The sequence below is a fragment of the Vulpes lagopus genome, chromosome 10 (genome assembly GCF_018345385.1).
Source record: "Vulpes lagopus strain Blue_001 chromosome 10, ASM1834538v1, whole genome shotgun sequence".
Lineage (NCBI taxonomy): Eukaryota > Metazoa > Chordata > Mammalia > Carnivora > Canidae > Vulpes > Vulpes lagopus.
The window spans coordinates 35,348,406-35,366,193 of record NC_054833.1 but is presented as its reverse complement, the minus strand read 5'-3'; the positions used below and the strand labels follow the sequence as shown (position 1 = coordinate 35,366,193).

The window sequence follows — 17,788 nt, the reverse complement described above, 5'->3', positions numbered from 1 at the left end:
AATGGCACAGGGCAGGAGTTAGTTAAGCTTCACAGGTGAGGCACCTTCTTCAGATCCCTCTCCTATCTGTTTCTTTTTCTCCTGCACAGTCCACCCTGCCACCTTCTTGCTGGGACCTGTTTTCCCAAAGAACAATATCTTCTTTCTGCTGTCTTCTGCTGAGACTCACACTTCTCCATCTTTGAGGCCCTGGCTTCATTTCCCTGGGAAGTTCGTGGGGGGAACTTTAAGTTCCTCATACTCTACTCTCTTCCCTTTACCTTTTCTTCTTTGCCCTTAGTATCTGACACTGTATATTTTATTTATATGTCTTGTTATCATCTGTCCACTACTCCCATCTCTACCCTCCCCCAACCAGGATGTAAGCCCTATGAATGCTGAGACTTTTATCTTTGTGTGTGTGTGTGTGTGTAAACAATTGTGAGCAGTTCCTAGCACATAGCAGGCACTCAATAAACATTTGTTGAATGAGCAAATAACAGTCGAGTTCCCTTTTCTTTGATCTTTCCCCTCTCAGAGTAGGCCCTTCTTTAGTAGCCAAAGGATGATTAAATCATTTTCCTAAATGAAAGAACATCTGCCCTGGACCTCCATCCTAAGCCATGCAAAAATGAAGCAGGAGCTTTTAAAATCACAGTTGTTATTTAACCAGTCCAAGGTAGGCAATAGAAAAAATATTTTCCAGACCAAATTCCAGGGTTTTCAAGGTATGTTGTGCATTTTTTCCCTTTGAATAGGGAGTGATGTTCAAGAGAAGAAATTCAATTCTGTGTAAGGTGAATCAGGACTGATTCTTTTTGCAGCCTTGGCCAAGACACTTTAAGTCTTAGTTTGATTATTCTATCTGTAAAATGGGTGTGTTGCTTTTAGCACTATCAACGTCACGAAGGTACTGTGAATTCAAGCAAAAAGCTAACAGATGTGGCTGGATATGCTTTGGGATGTATAAATCACCGTGCATGTACAGAGGTGTATGAAATCTCACTAACACTTGGCCAAGGCAGAGCAAGGGGCCTTCTGATGAGACCCTGGCAGAAACAACAATCTGCTCCTAACTTTCTTACTCTAAAAATAGAGAAGCTGAGGCCCAGGCAGTGATGTGCCCGGGGTCACATGCAGAGCTAATACAGGAGCATTATGGATAGAAGCCAGGTGTGTGGCTCCAGATGCAGTTTCTGGCCTCTCTGAGTATCTCAGTTGCCAATTCCACCAGAACAGGGATCCTGGACTCTGCTCTGAGCCCAGGTCAAAATCACGATGGATGGAAGAGAATTTCTGACTTTCAGATATCCTTGTGAATCCCAACCCTTCACAAACAGCCTAGGGAGGGAAGCATTTTAAATAAAATCCTTTTACCATCCCTTCCATTTCTGAGATTCATTTCTGAGTGGCATCTGAATGAGAATTTTACAGACATTTCATTTCTCGTCCTTGTTATCATTCCTTTGCTGTCCTCCAGGAGCAGGTTATGACTGCAACCACTGTGAGACCCAAGGTGTAAATCTCCTGGAGTGGGAACTTGTGCCTTGGGTGGCAGGTCAGCAGGTTGGCAGGATCTCCACAGGCAGCGTGATCATTGCAGGAGGGAACAGGGCCCTGAGAAGGGCAGGGAGGCACAGAGATTAATTTTTTCAGTGTCATTCTTTCTGTGTGTTCCTTAATGACTGAAATTTACATGTGTGTGTGTGGGTGGGGGGGATCGCGATTTTCCCTGGAAGGCCTGAAAGGGAAAGCCGGAGCCATCAGACTCTCTTGCCAGTGGGTGTGTCCACTTGCAAGGGCTCTGTAGTGATCTGACTGGGAATCTTTTGACTTTTTACAGAGTGTGTGGCTGTGATCATGACTGTGAACTAGAATTTGTGCCTTTGTGGGTCTGTGACCATGTCTCTGGGATTGTGTGTTTGTGTGTGTTTTGTCATCACTCCTGTCTTTGTGACCATGTACAGCTCAATGTGTGTATCTTTAAGAAAAATTATTTCTCATTTCCTGCATAAATTACTCCATGTAAAAGGCCATCCAGAGCTCAGTTCCTAGCATCTTTTTTCAATAAAGCAATATTATCACAGCCTAGTCCCAAAACTAGTCCCAGGAGAGGCTTTTCCTAGATTCTTTGTCAAACAAAATGTCAGCGACTCACCAAATGATGAGAAGAAGAATTCTTCTTGTTTATTTCCCAAGTGAGGCAGACCTGAAGCAGCTCAGCCTCTTTGCATCCTTTCCCTGGCTAGGCAGACAGCAGGCAGGTGGGCAGGTGCACAGGGGTGCTGAGGAGGTCACCGTGAAACCCTTGGACTCTGCCTTTTCACTTCACTCCTTACCCAGCGTTGTGACTTCAGGCAAGTCACAAAGTCACTTTTCTAACCTCAGTTCCCCCTTTTAAAAACAGGACGAATAATACCTACTTTATAGGGCTGTTGCAGGAATTAAATAATAAATGGGATAACATAGTTCTTGGTAAAGGACATTAGGATGTTGTGTGTACATATCCTCTGCTGAATGTGTATATTTATTTATTCCTTTATTCAACAAATATTTATTGAACATCCGATACGTCCAAAATGCGTTTGGGGCTCTGCAGATATATACAGGCTTGAAACTGAGTTTAGGATGATATAATCTAGTGGGGTAGCCAGAGTGGCAAACAGACAATCACAATCTGGTGGGATAAGTGCTAAAAGAATAGGATGTTCTAAGTCACTAGAACCATCCTTGAGGCAGCCATGTGGAGGATGGAGTAGGCAAGAGAGAGACCCATTAAGAGGCTATTGCTGAGCTAAGGTGCAGCAAAGGAGCTAGAGAGAAAAATATAGTTCATTCTATGTGGGGACAAAAATGAATGGTTAGCTTGTGCCAGAGTACACTTATTTCGTGCTTCTGGTGAGAGCTTTCAGGGCTGGGAAGGCTGTCTCAGAACCAGGGCCATCCAGCAGCCTGGCTGGAGGAGGGAGCAGGGGCTCACTGGCTGGAGGGTCTGACCCCTGGGGAAAGGAATGGCAGAGCAGTAGGCTGTGAAGAGGCTTAGCCCAGCACAAAGGGGGGATGGAGACAGTCGGGGCTTTTCAGAGATTTTCAAAATGCTTCCAATGGATCTGAAGTTTTCTCCAAGAAAGGAAATCCTGCTGGAAAAGTTAAGTGCCTTCTCCAAAGTCAGGGCTGGTCTTAGCTGTGCTTAAAGGGACATTTGCTCTCCATGCTGGAGTCCCGATCACCAATCTCTCGTTTATGTCTGGTGAGATTCTGCCCAGGTCTCTTGAGTGCCTTTGGAATTCCTGTCCATCCATTCATTACCTCGTTTAATAAATACACATCGAGCCTGCTGGTAGGCCAGAGCTGGAAGCACAGATGTGAGGAACACGTCGCCCAGGAAGCTCAGAGTTTAATGGAAGGGACGCCTATAGGAATACATAACAAACAGTAACTTAGTGAGATACAGCCTGGAGTCCATGGCTAAGAACTTTGGACTTTATCTTATAAGAGATATGGCCCCAGTTATTAGGGGAGAAGAAAGGAGGGCATGACATACCCCATGTGTAGTAGGGTGGCATAGAGAGAAAATGTTACAGCGCTGAATCTGGAAGGAGGAGTAGGATTTGGCCAAACAAGACCTAAGCAAACTGTCATTACCATCATTGTCGTTAATGATGATGGTCACCATTTACAGAAGCCTAGTCTGGGCCAGGGCTGAGTACTTTACCGTCTGCTAAGCACAGCATCTGTGTGTTGTAATACCGTAAAATCCTAATAAACAATTTGTGAGTTAGCTATTATTGTTTGCATTTTACAGGAATAGGGAAACCAAGACTTAAAGAAGTCACACAGCTGGGAGGAGGGAGCTCCAGGATTTGAATCCAACTTTGTCTGGCTTCAAAGCCTCTTCCGCTCTGCTGGACTATCCCTCCATATTCACTTATTAATATTAGTGCAGGAGTCCTCTGAAATAACCCAGAGTTTGGTCAAAAGCTCTTCCTTCAGAGACACATTGAAATATAGAGAATTGGAATGCCTTTGGCAAAAAGTAATGATGACTAAATAGCAAACTTTCAACTGTACTGATTAAGCATTCATCTGGATTAGTATTTTCCGGTAGCGGTCCCTCTTCATGTGACAGGAATGATTCTTTCAATGGTCTACAGGGACACGGTACTAAGCAAGGTATGTGTAGCGGGCATAAAAGAAATAAAAGACACAGATCTTGTCCTCAAAGATGTATGATGCCATTGAAGAGATTCAGATTAACACAGAAAGCAACAGTTCACAAAACAGAGTAGACTGAGGACCAGTCACCGGGTACAAAAGGTTGACTTCATTCAGTTGCAGAAGGTCAGAGAAGGGCAAGACTTGAGTCTGTCTTTGAGGAAGGAGGACCTGAGTAAGTGCAGGATGGTGATGGGCCTGGACAGCAGGGAGGAGGAGGAACATGAGGCCCCCCAGAAGGGCATGAGGGCCTAGTCACACGGCACAGGACTCAGACATGGCGTGCGCTAGCTCATGCGACAGAGGCAGCCCAGGCTGGCTGGAAGAAGATATGGGTTGAAAGGTCCAGGTGAGGGATCCCTGGATGGCTCAGCAGTTGAGCATCTGCCTTCAGCCCAGGGCATGGTCCTGGAGTCCTGGGATCGAGTCCTGCATCGGGCTCCCTGCATGGAGCCTGCTTCTCCCTCTGCCTGTGTCTCTGCCTCTCTCTGTGTGTCTCTAATGAATAAATAAATAAAATATTAAAAAAAAAAAAAAGAAAGGCCCAGGGGATTCGAGAAAAGAGGTAGGTTTTGGCTGATTACAGAGGATAAAATGGAAGCTAAGAAATTTGCATTTTGTCTTCTTAGGCCCTGGCAAGCCACCACAGATTTTTTTGAGCAGGGGACAATCAGTATAAACAAGTCTGTAAATCATCTTAACTCCCGAAGAGGCTCTCTCTTCCTAGAGGATTGGAATCTGGTCTCTTTGAGATCGGCCTCGTCTCTCTGGTGATATGTGAGGCTTTCACCAGGACAGCTGAGTTCAATAGCAGATCAAGAGCAATAAGAGAATGAGATCACACTGTCAAGTCCAGCCTTTTGTGTATAATGATGAAGACTGATGATGGTGGTGGTGATGATGGTGATGACGGAACAGAATTCAGAGGGTGAAGGCTTTTGACCAACATCACCTAGCAAACCCATGGTCAGGCTGGAATGAGCCGCCACACTTCTTTAGCTTGCTCACCCCAGTAAGGACGTGAAGCAGCCTTAGACTCTTGTGTCTACCACTGAGGAGGTGCCGGAGGGTCCTGCACTCATGCCAGTATAGGCCCTGGGGTGGGCTCCAGAGAGAGAACAGGCTCTTTCAAGGCTCTTAGGCCAAAGGAGACAATGACTGTGATGTTTTTTGATCCTGGGATAGGTTCAGGATGGAGCAGCCTTCCCAGAGTGGACAGGAGACAGGCCTTTGGTGTGAGCTTCCGGCCACAGATTTCAGAGGCTCGGGTTCATCTCTGTCCTATCCATCTGCAAAAAGTACAAGTTGGGGACGCATGGGTGGTTCAGCAGTTGAGCGTCTGCCTTCGGTTCAGGGCATGATCCCAGGATCCTGGGATCAAGTCCCACATCGGGTTCCTTGCAGGGAGCCTGCTTCTCCCTCTGCCTGTATCTCTGCCTTTCTCTCTGCATCTCTCATGAATGAATGAATGAATGAATGAATGAATGAATGAATAAACAAAAAGTACGAGTTGTCAGAACTGGCAGAGGTGTTCTCTTGAGGAAGCCTGCCCGTCCTGTCAGGGGGCGCCCTGGTTTGAAACTTGGACAGGCAGGGAAGGGCCTGACCAGAGCTAAAGAACTATGGGTGGAGGCTACTCCATTTCCTGGAGATCTTGTAGGGATAGAAGGACTTCATCTTCAAGGTGAAGCTCCTGCTTCCTTCTTTGTCCCTGAAACATCTGGGCCATCGGATCGCACAGGGCCCCTGTCTTCCCATCCATCTCTTTCTGTCGGCCTCCCCGCCTGTCAGGCAGCCTGTTAATTAAGCCCAAATCCAGCCTGGGGATCAGGGCAGGAGTGTCGCAGGCCACGCTGGCCTCCAGAGGAGGCGGATTTTGTCTAACAAGAGGGAGGGTGGTGTGTTCTCTCTGGCCAAGATGGGAAAAGGCAGACTGGGGCCCCTCCTTCAGGCAAGGCGGGCAGCAACGTGGCTCACAGAGCTGCCCTGGGGTTGGAGGGGTGGCCGCGACCCACGTCCCCCCAGCCCCAGGCTGGTCTCATTCTCTCCAGCGCTCTCTGCCATGCGAGTTGCCCTCCTTTGCTCAGAGGAATCGCTGGCAGTGACAGAATGGAGATTATAAGCGATATTTCTGCCTCGAAGCGTTCTCCAGGCTGTCGGGAGCTAGGTGGTTGTCAGGTCTAGGAGAGGAGAAATCTGTGTATACTGTAGCTCTGCAGCAGTGCCCTGCATGGGGGCAGGCTGGGGTCCCCTCAGACTGTCCCTCCTCCCTCCAGTGTATCCCCATCAGTGCCTGAGTGGGGGTGGGGTTGGTTACCCGCCTCTGTTGTCCGTGTGCTTCCTGTCTGAGGGGCCCTGGGTCCTCAGTGTCACCAGAGGGGTGGCAGTAGAAGCAGAGGTACAGCTAGAGCACAAAGACAGACTAAAAAGCGTGTGGCTGGGACGCCTGGGGGGCTCAGTGGTTGAGCGTCTGCCGTCGGCTCAGGGCATTGATCCCCGGGTCCTGGGATCGAGTCCTGCATCGGGCTCCCCGCAGGGAGCCTGCTTCTCCCTCTGCCTGTGTCTCTGCCTGTCTCTGTGTGTCTCTCACGAATAAATACATTAAAATTCTTAAAAAAAAAAAAAAAAAAAAAAAAGAACATGTGGCTGCAGCTGCACCAGGGCATCAAAAAGGAGCTCCAGCCCCTCAGTCTGAGAGGACACAATTAGAAATAGAGGCTGAAGGAGCAGACAGGCAGGGCTCCCAGCCTTCCAACCCCTGACCCACACCCTCTCCCCCACCCGCACTGCCACTGTGGACTTGGGCAGAGGAGGGGGTGGTGAGGCCGACAGCCAGAAGCAGCTGCCTCCACACATTGAAGGGTACAATTATTTCCGTATTATCTAGGTTGTGAGCACCTCCAAGACAGGACAGAGTGTGTGTGTGTGTGTGTGTCTGTGTGTGTCTGTGTGTGTGTCTGTGTCTATGTGAGATCTTTGCATGCCCAGTCAGTCCCCAGTACATGGTAGGTTTATAATACATGGAGGCTAAATTGAAGCAATTTGCACCTGCTCAGAGGGGTGGATGAAGGGAGGAAGGAAGAGTATAAAGCTCCCCAAGAATAGAGCTCTCATCTGCCAAGTAGACCCCAGACACCTGGGGAAATGAGGCAGGGGAGCCGACATCAGCAGAGCTCCCAGGAACAGCCCACCCTACAACTCAGGGCACATCCACTTCTGCTTTCTTCCGGGGCCCAGCATTTACTCAGCACTTACTACTGCGGGCACGTCCTTTGGATTGGTAAGACGTACAAGAGCAAAGAGAAGTGGGGAGGTTGGAACCACAAAATGTCAGGGTCTGGAGTCAGAAGACATGCCACTTGCTGGCTGTCTTTTGAGGCAAGCCCAGTACCTAAGCCTCATTATCCACCTCTGTGAAATGGGGACAATCACCTGGCAAAGAAAAAGGCATCACTCGTACATTGCAGATAGGATGTGAATTGCTGTCACCTTCCCACAAGTAATTTGTTAAAATTTTTTTTCATGAACATACCTTTGGATTTTGCAGCTCCACATCTAGAAGCTTATTCTACAACAACAATCAAGTCTGGAGCAATATTCAGCTATAAGAATGGGCATGATTTATAAAAGCAAAAACTAGAAATAGTCTAAACAACAAACGATAGAAATTTGGCTGAACAATTATAGTACATCCGTAAATGGAATGCCATTTAGCCACTAGGATTATAATGTATATTTTCCTTATCTGGAAGGTATATATATGTTACAAAAATAAAAAGCTGACTATAGAACAGTCTATATGGTGTGATACTGTTTTTAAGAAAGAAGAGTTTTAATTCTACATATTAACTGTGGTTCTTTCTGTACTGTGGGCTTACAACTAACCTAAACTTTCTCCCTCTTATTTATCTATTTGGTGTGGATCAGCTTGTATTGTTTTGTAAAGATAATGAAAATTTAGTTGTATTAAAATAGTGACCTTTAGAGGTGGCTGTAAGAGTTAAAGAAGATATTACATATGAAAGTGCTTTGTAAACTGAAAAATGACAGACATCAGACAGGGTCTCTGCCCATGAGGAGCTTACAGTTTGGAAAAAGATGAAAGACACCAAGATAACTATAGCATGAAACAGAATGTGGCAAGAGCTTCCAAAGAATGATAAACAGCATGTTACTTGGAAACACAGAGGAGGTAAAATTACTTGTGGTTCTAGAGGAAAGAGCCAGAATGTTTGAGTTGAATACTGACGAATTGTTAAGGTCCTGCCAGGTAGAAATATAGAACCGGGGCAGCAGAGGAAGCGGGAAGCTGTGGCACAGGTTTGGAGAATGGGAAATGCTTGCGTTTGGATGGAGGGCAGAGAGCCTACGGGTGATGGAGCAAGAGGAGTCCAGCAGGGCAGTTGGGGGCCTGGGGGCTGGCCTGCACACACCTGGAAGGCCACACTTGGTAAAATGCCATCTGGGAAGCTTTGTTGGTGTGTTCTGAGAGTAGGGAGTCACTGAAAGTTCTGGGGAAGGAGCTGACACCGCAGCAAACCCCTCAGGGGTGGGGAGGTCCTCCCTCATGATATGGGGCTGGGGAAGGAGGAATGGGACACCTCTCCTGGGTGCTGCCTGGGAGGCCAGAGAACTGGGAGCCATTCACAGAATCCACCCAAGGCCCCGGGGAGGAGAAACAGGCTGCGGTCTGGGGACAACAGTAATTTGGTGCTCAGGACCTGTTCTCCCTCTGTTGGTCCAGATCCCTTGGGCCTCTCTGTCTCAGGCTGTCCCAAGGTGACCTGACCCCCTGCTGCTTTGAATATGTCTCTATTCCTTAGCTCCTCTTGGGAGGAGCCTGGGGTGTGGACAGAGGGTTTGTTTCAACCCGGTAAGCTTTTGTTAATGGAAATACATTAAGCAGCCTGCCTATCGTGGAAGCTTCTCTTGGCTCGTCCCATCCTCCGAGCATGCCCCAGCTCACTCTTTCCTGCAGGCGAGAATTCATACCCCCTCATCCCGGATGCTGTGCCTCTGCCACCCTCACCCCTAGCAGTGCCTGTGTTGGTGCACACATGCGCACACGTGTGCACACATGTGCACGCACACACATACACACACTGGAAGGAAGACAGGAAAGTCTTGTTCAGGCAAATGTCTAAATTTCCATTTCCCCACTGCAGCTCGCAGCCCAGGCCACTGTTTAGCTCCTCCTGTTGTCATGTCACTAGTTAATTACATTCTTTACTGAGGTGCAAATGTGTTTTTACAAGGAGACTACGATGGTGTTAACTAGGGAGGAACTGTGAATGTTACAGATGCATCCACCCCTCGTCTGAGGCTGGGGCTCTTGGCTGGCAGTGCTGCCCGATGCTGCCCTGAAAAGGCAGCCCAGGCATTTCAGCAAGCTGCCCTGCTCCCGCGCCGTCCCGTGACCCTGCCCTCACAGCCCCAAACACAGCCTCCTTCAAATCAAATTAGCAACTGGATCCACAAGGAGAAAAGTAACCGACACGAGTGTCTGGGAAGTGTCAGGCCAGGCCTTAGAACAGTGCAGACCACCAACCTCAGTTTCTGAACATCGCAGTTCATTTTAAATATTGAGAACCAAAATAATTCACTTCGATCTAAAAATAAATCAGTAAGTAGTACAGCCAAAGCCAAGTTTAGGCCAAGGCTGTCGTTCACTGCCCGTCTCTGCTTGGGGTCCATTGCCCTCCTGACTCTTCCTCCCTGCTGCCCCCCCCCACACACACACCCAGTCTCCAGACCCCCAGCGAAAGCCTGCCATGGGAAAAGGATCAGAGACTCAGCCGCACATCTGAAGAGGTTGCGACTGCTACTCTTCCTTTGAGTTTCCTACAGTTTTTTATTTTATTTTTTTAAGATTTATTTATTTAAAGAGAGAGAGTGGAGGGGAGAGGCAGAGAGAGAGAGAGAAACTCAAGCAGACCCAGTGCTGAGCCTGATCTCAAGTGGGGCTTGATCTCAAGACCCCAAGATCAAGACTTGAGCCTTTGAAACCAAGAGTCAGACACTCAACCGACTGTGGCAACCAGGCACCCCAAGTCTTCTCCAGTTTAAAACAAGAAGCCTTGGGCAGCCCGGGTGGCTCAGCGGTTTAGTGCTGCCTTCAGCCCAGGGCCTGATCCTGGAGACCCGGGATCGAGTCCCATGTCAGGCTCCCTACATGGAGCCTGCTTCTCCCTCTGCCTGTGCCTCTGCCTCTCTCTGTGCGTCTCTCATGATTAAATAAATCTTTAAAAATAAAATAAAATCTCTAAAAAAGAAGAAGAAGAAGCCAGCTGCTCCGCCCTCCCCAGGGCCCAGAATCACTCAGGCACCTGCCCACACTTTGGGGGAGAGAGGGCCACATGGACAACTGATATCAGGAAACCAGCTGGGGGGAGGGGCACTTGAGGTGTTATGCTATATGTTGGCAAATCGAACTCCAATAAAAAGGTATACCAAAAAAAAAAAAAAAAAAAAGGAAACCAGCCAGGTGAGGACAGGGCACTTGCAACTAAGGCAAGGATTTGGGCTGTACAGTGGCTCGGTGGGCCTGAGCCACTATACCTTGGGGAGAGACTAGCCTGGTACATATGGCAGGGAGGTCCAGGGAGAAGATAGAGTGTATCCCTCATAGCCATAGCAGGTGCCCCCATGTTCTCTGATCACCCAGGGCCTCTAACCCCTTCTGAGAGCCACTCTGCCCCCTTTTTTTTTTTTTTACAGGTGCTTTGGCACTAGCTGACAGGAAGAATTTCTGGCCCAGCTGGGAGTGAGAAGAAGGAGTGAGTCTCCTGAGGGCCATCCTCGAGTCCGCCAGGATCACCCGAACAGTAAGAAATGCTTCTCCATCCCTAAACACATAGTTAAGCCTTCCAGGAAGATGATCTTTTCTTCTGAAAACCTTGAGAAGCAACCTATCCCATTAGCTGGCACTTAGCATACACAACCTTGGAACTCGCAACACCAAATTATTTTTTTTTTCATGTCTTTCCTCCTTAGCTCCTTCAGGGCAGGGCCAGAGCCATACCTTGTCCCTTGTACCTCTCTTCTTGTGCATAGTCTGGGAACAATAAAGTGCTGTCGATGCAGATGGATGGGCTGTTGCTTACATCCACAATGATACTGACATTTGTATAACCTTCTGGAGCAAGCACTATCATCTAAGAATCACGTAGGGGTCTTTGTTAAAATGTACCACCTGGACCTCACACCAGAGCATCTGATTTTCTAAGCCGAGGTTAAGACCGGGAGTCCGCACCCCAAGTGTTTTTGATGAACACAGAAGAAACTGCATCCCAGGTGTTTCTGATGAACTCTGAGAAATAGTTCTCTAGGATGTATAAGACATGTTGAATGGAGAATCTCCTTTAATCCTCTTATCAGATAGGGTTTTTTTAAATCCCCTTAAGTAACTTCATGATCTCAAAGACATAAGTATCAGTATAGGCAGGGATTTAGAAATCCAGTTATCCAAAACAACCCTTTTTTCTTTCCAGTATGCCATGATAAGGGCTGGATCTGTTGTGGTGAGATTGGGCCCCAACTCCAAAGGACACTGCCCAGGACTTTGTAAGTTCCCCTGCTGTCCCAGGGCTGCCATGATCTTACAGTTCATCAGCTTTCATTTGGGGGGCAGGAATCATCACCCAATTCCTCACAAAAGCTGGTTTCCCTGGAGAGAGGGAGAGGGAGACAGTGAGCCAGAGAGGCGAATGTTGCTGGGGCCAGCTCCCCAAGTTAGCAAGGCCACAGATATTCCAGAGGATCACATGGGCAGAACAGCCCACAGTGCTTGTCCTGGTTCCTATGGCCTCTGGCCATTTGGGGAGCTCTGTGTTGTAGGTGCCTTAAGGGATGGGCAGCATGCTGAAGCTCCGAGAGGTATAGACCAGAGAAAAAGGCCTATGTAGGGGGCTCAAGTCTTCATGCTAAGTGTGGGTTTGGCAATGCCCATTTCAGGGACGTGTTGACCATCTTTTCAACACCCTTCGGAGTCTGCGTGCCCAGCAATGTCAAGGGAAACCACTGCAGGAGATAGTTATGGCTTAAAGAAGATGGGGAGATGTTAAAGAAAAAGAAAGAGAAAAAGGGGACAGGGTTAGAGACTACTGGTGAACCAGTGTGGACGGGTGTTGTTGCCAAGTCCAGTGGCTTTCTCTGGGACTGGCCATTCCACTTAGCTACTTCTCACTGAGCAACTCGGTAGAGTCCTGTTTGTCTCCACGTGGAGGCTGCAGATGCCGGAGTCCAAACAGGCCAGGGCATGCCTGGGAGAATGGAGGCAGCCCTGCCCTCCTTACGTGCTAGAATCAAGGGAAGGATGGAAATGGGTTGAGGGACTGCTCATGCCTGTGGCGGGTTGCGTCTTGCCATGGAATGGAAAGTTTGCATGGATGGCAGAGAGGCGACCTCACAATGCACCCCCTGACCTCCCCCTCATTCTCCCCCCCCCGCCCCCCCCCCACACACACTGCCCACCAGACTCTCTTGCTGAGGCCCAGCCTGGTCTGTTCCGGGGACTAAATGCAGTTGACACCGTTGCTTGGGTTGGTGCAGTCGGCAAGGACAATTTTTGCAGCTAATGCTGGAAGTGTGGCAATCAGAGGAGCCGCCAGCTGTCTCACTTAAATTCTTAGCTCTCTCGCTCTCTTTTTTTAAAATCGTTTTGCTTACATAATCCACCCCCTTTTTATTTTCTAATTCTCTCCTTGCAAAGCTGGCACCAGAGGGGAAGGGCTGGGGCGGAGGGGGTAGCAATTACACATCAGTTTGGGGAGCATTTACATTTTGCAATTACAATTTAAAAATAAGCCCCGTTAATGATCTCCACGTGTCAACGACAAACCCTAACTGCCATACCCTCCTGGGCTTGCCTGCCTCCCCCTGAAGTCAGAGGCTCGATGGAGGCAGAGGGACCCAGGGAGACACAAGGGAGAGGCCAGGGACAGAATCTGCGGGCCGCTGGAAACTCAGTGTGCCCTTGAGGCTGGTGGAGGACAGGGGTGGAGCTGAGCACCCACCTAGAAACCTAGAATTTGGGACTCCAGCATCCCTCCTCTCCCCACACTCATACTCGGCCCCAGCCCACCTCATCCCCGCCCTGACACAGCAAGACTATGTCCTTGGAGTTGACGGTCAGAGCTGGGAGAAAAGGAGCCTCCACTGCTGATCTAGACCCTCCGAGGTGGGAATTTTGTGAGCCCTCCTGGGCAAACGTAAATCCTAGTCCCCAGGCACCGGACCTTCATGGATCAGGTGAAGGGACTGATGACATATGCAGGGCTCGGCAAGGGAACCCGAGTAGGTGTACCGCAGTTTGGGAAGGACTTATAATTGACCAACACATATTTCATGAAGTCCTCTGATCCCTTGGGCTGGGACTTTGGAACTGGACACACCCAGACTCAAATTCTAGCTCTGCTATTTGTTGGCTGTGAGATTTGGGGCAAGTTAATTAACTTAAGTCTTCTGACACTCACTGTCTTTATGTGATTGGGATCATCGTAGAAGGCTTCTTTGAGGATTAAATGAGATAATGTACTAGAAAGCACCTCACCCAGCGGCTTGCAGGCTGGCGCCCCGTAGATGTCCCATCAAGCTCAGCATCTCACCGAGCTTCACAGAGGAGCCCCAGCACACTTCCTCCTGTCACCTTTCCAGCCACCGCGACACTAAGGAAGGGCGATCTGGTCTGACTTGGCCGGGTCTCCCGTCCAAGTCAAGCCATCTGCACCCTGAACATCTCCTGAAGGGCACCCATACCCCCTCACATGCACCCCCGCCATCTCCCTGTAGGATTCTCAGCAGAGCCTGGGCTTGAGGCCTCCCTTCCAGCCTTCCACTTCTCCCTGGCTGGCTCCCGACTCTGGCTTCCAACAGCCCAGTTCTCTTCTTTGGACACGACTTCAACGGAGTGACCTTTCATCGGGCCCCACCTGTGTCCTTTATCTGTGAAATGAGGAGGTGGGCCAGGAGCTCTCAGGTGCCTTTCAGTCTTGACATCCGTAAGGCTCCGATGCTTCTTCTCTGGCAGCTTCCTCCCGGCTGGTTCCTGGCGTGTAAGGCTTTCATCTCCTGAGCAGCTTCAGCATGGCCAGTCTTGGGATTGATCACGTATTGTCAAAAAAACATACATTTGTCCCTTGAAACATACATAAAATAACTCTTTCCTGGGGCAAAACCAGAGATGCATCTTATAAAAATCTGAGACAAGGAAGCCTTCCGAAAGCAGGCCCCTTGGCCTAGGGCAGGGAACACAGAGAGGGACTACATCTTATTGGCTCGGGTGCTTAGGTATTATGTTTTAAATACTTTTCTAAAACCTTGCTTTTTTTAACCTAGGCTGTATAGTGGGCAGCTTTCCAGGTCAAAATAAATAGCTTGGCTCTGTTATTTTTAACTGCTGTGTAGTATTCTCTTCTGTGGATGTTTCATTATTTATTTGAGGTATTTTTAAAATGAGAAGTAAAGTACGTACATGAGGAAAAAGCAATGAAAAAGAAATGAAATAAAATAAAAAGGGCCTGGGGTACCTGGGTGGCTCAGCCAGTTAAGTGTGTGCCTTTGCTCAGGTCATGATCCCAGGATCCTTAGGGGGCGGGGGGTGTGTCGCTACTCAGTGGGGTGTCTGCTTCTCCCTCTGCCCCTCACCTTGCTCATGCCTTCTTTCTCTCTCTCAAAAATAAATGATAAATTAAAAAAATAAAAAATTAAAAGGGTCCCTTCCTTCCCCACCTCTATCCACAAGGTCCAAATGACCCAAAGTCAACTACAATGAATAGCCTGCAATTTTAGTTATTTGGTGGCTAGTGTTTATAATGTCATATAATATACATTAGTCCCTCTTTCTTAATTCACGTCTTTATCTATTCACCCCCTGCCATGAAAGCCAGGAAAATTGGCACACATTCTCCCCTTCCAATTTGGATCAGTTGGATAATTTTTATTAAACCGTACCTGACACTATATGTTTATATATGGTATCATATAGAATACAGTGTGTATGTATATTACATGGTAAATATTATATAGTGCATAGCATTATATAGAATTCACTCATATTTATTGAGTATAATAGTAGTTTTATAGACTTAGAAGATTTGTTTTAAAGATTTAGAAGATTTACAGCCCTATCACTATAGTTCCCTCTGCATTCCAACTATAGGTTGATTGTAAGATGGAAATATTATCCGACCAAGACACCTGGGTGGTTCAGTGGTTGAGCATCTGCCTTCAGCCCAGGGAGTGATCCGTAAGGCTCCCCCACCAGAGCCTGCTTCTCCCTCTGCCTGTGTCTCTGCCTCTCTTCTCTGTGTGTGTGTGTCTCTCTTGAATAAATAAAGTCTTAAAAAAAAAAAAAAAAGAAATATTATCCAACCACAGAACTAAATAGTGTGATTTGACCGGGAAAAGGAAATGGAGCCGTCTGTCATTACCACGTGGCCACTGCAGGAGAATCTGAGAGCCCCTGGCGGTAACCGCCTGCCCCCATTCCCCTCCAGCTCTCACCCTCCCTCGGGGACACACCAGGCTGCCCCGCGGTCTTGTGTGGATGCAGTCCTCTTGCTCGGATTCCTCCTCTAATCATTAGAGGATACCACCTCTAATGATTTCTGATATTGATGGGTGGGAAATAAACTCTGAGGTCTTATGCATCCAAAACAGATTGCATTTCGCCTTTGAACTTGATTGATATTCCGATACAGCTCAGAATCCCATATTTAAAAAGCCTTTTGCTCAGGGCGCCTGGGGGGCTCAGTCAGTTAAGCGGCTGCCTTCAGCTCAGGTCATGATCCCAGGGCCCTGGGATGGAGGCCACATCGGGCTCCCTGCTCCGTGGAGAGCCTGCTTCTCCCTCTCCATCTGCTGCTGCTCCCCTTGCTTGTGCGCTCGCTCTCTCTCGCTCTCTCTCTCTCCCCCTGTCCAATACATAAATAAAATCTAAAAAAAAAAAAAAAAAAAAAAAAAACTCCTTCTCTTAGGTTTTGAAGACGTTATTCTCCCATCTTGTATTTCCGATCTTGCAATAAGAATTCATGAAAACTTCTGGTTTACTTTTCCTTTGTAAGTTCGAAAACATCACCACCGTGTGCTGAGGCTTGACATTTTGTTTGCTCCTTTCTTTCTTTTTTTTCGTTACTCCTGCCCAGGCCCTGGGACCACTTTCAATCTGAAATCAGCGGTCTTGCTTCAGCTCAGGGATATCATCATTTCGTTATTTCTTCGTTTATCCTGCTCCATTGTCTCTGTTTCCTCCTGGCACCTCCACTGCCCAACACAGAGCCTGGTGCGTAGTAGGTGCTCAGTAAATGCTTATCAGATGTGTTTCTTGGGACCTGGATTCTAGTCAGGTCCCTATTTTCAACTCGCTGCATGGACTTAGACAAGTTTTCTCATTTGAACAGAGAGGTCAGACCTCATGACCACTAAGGGTGCTACAACCCTGCCACTCTGGCAATCTCCCTGGAGCCTTGAGACCTAGAAGCCCCTGGAATTGGGGAAGAAGGTGCAGAGTGAGAAGTGAGGGGAAGGCAGAGGTCAGGCAGTAGGTCAGCCTCCCGCTACAGACGTTTCCCTGAACCTTTCATCTGTTCAGCAGCTGCAGCCTGTCCCCCTTGGGGACCCCTTGACCTTCCAGATCATTCTTAAATGGGCCTCCTTTCCTCTTCATCTCCCTATTCCCTACACCTTTTCAGCTCACCTCCACACAAAGCTCCCGTTAGTGAAATAATCCCTGACCATGGCAAGTATCTCATTAAGTGAGATCTTTTTTTTTTTTTCACTTTTATGAATTCCAGGACAAAGAGACACCAGACTTCCCTCTGCAATGCTGCACAGCAGATGCTCTGACCTGAGACAGCCAGGCCCTAAAAAGAGAAGAAAGATTAGAGGGCTTGGATAGCTCGGATCTGCCCCAGCCTTAGGCTACCTTGTGCCCTGGGGGAGGCATCTTGGATGAGAATTCCCACTTGCTTCTCTTCCCCACCCCAGAGACTGGCTCTGGGAGCAGACAGCTCACACACAGCTCCCCTGACTGCCCAGACCAACCTGCTCTGGACAGAAGCTCTAGATCTGGGAGCCAAGACGCTTCGCTCCTTTTCCCTGAGAGGGCCAGACACTGGAAGATCCAGATTAACAAGGGCTCAGATCCCAGAAGATCATTCTCTGTTTTAAGTCAGAGCATCCTAATTGGTCCCCAAGAGCCACAAACCACTGTCTTCTCTCTTCTTCCATCCCCTGGCCCTTGCCCTGCCATGAGAAGTGGAGTCCCCTCTTACTAGAGAGAGAAGAGGGGAAAGTAGGGGCACAATTTTGACCTTTGAGCCCACCATGAATCTGTACTGAAGGCAGGACTCTTTCTAGCCCCTGAAAGCACTATGATGGAACATGAGTTGGCATTGCAAAGGGCAGGATTAAGGTTTGAGGTGAGTTCTAATTTTCAGACAAGCTTCTAGGAATCAAAGATTCTGCTGCTAATATGAAACACTTCTCCTGGGTGCCTGAGTGCAGCAGAAAGAGCCAGCAGATGACTAAAAGTTTCCCTATGAGAAGCCAGAGAACTGCAGACCCCTCCTAAGGCTGGAGTTTGAAGGGGCTGGGG

General features: G+C 48.3%; 1 protein-coding gene across 2 annotated transcripts in view; it reads left to right on the top strand.

The window, feature by feature from the left end:
- The window catches only part of PKNOX2 (PBX/knotted 1 homeobox 2), a 258,068-nt gene that overhangs the window by 152,139 nt on the left and 88,141 nt on the right, over positions 1 to 17,788 (top strand). The window contains exons 3-4 of one of the 2 annotated variants that reach the window (XM_041771395.1): positions 10,912 to 11,018; positions 11,685 to 11,757. The gene's annotated coding sequence lies outside the window, so the exon portion shown is untranslated. The remainder of the gene's footprint in view (positions 1 to 10,911; positions 11,019 to 11,684; positions 11,758 to 17,788) is intronic. The other variant, XM_041771394.1, reaches the window with a different exon arrangement.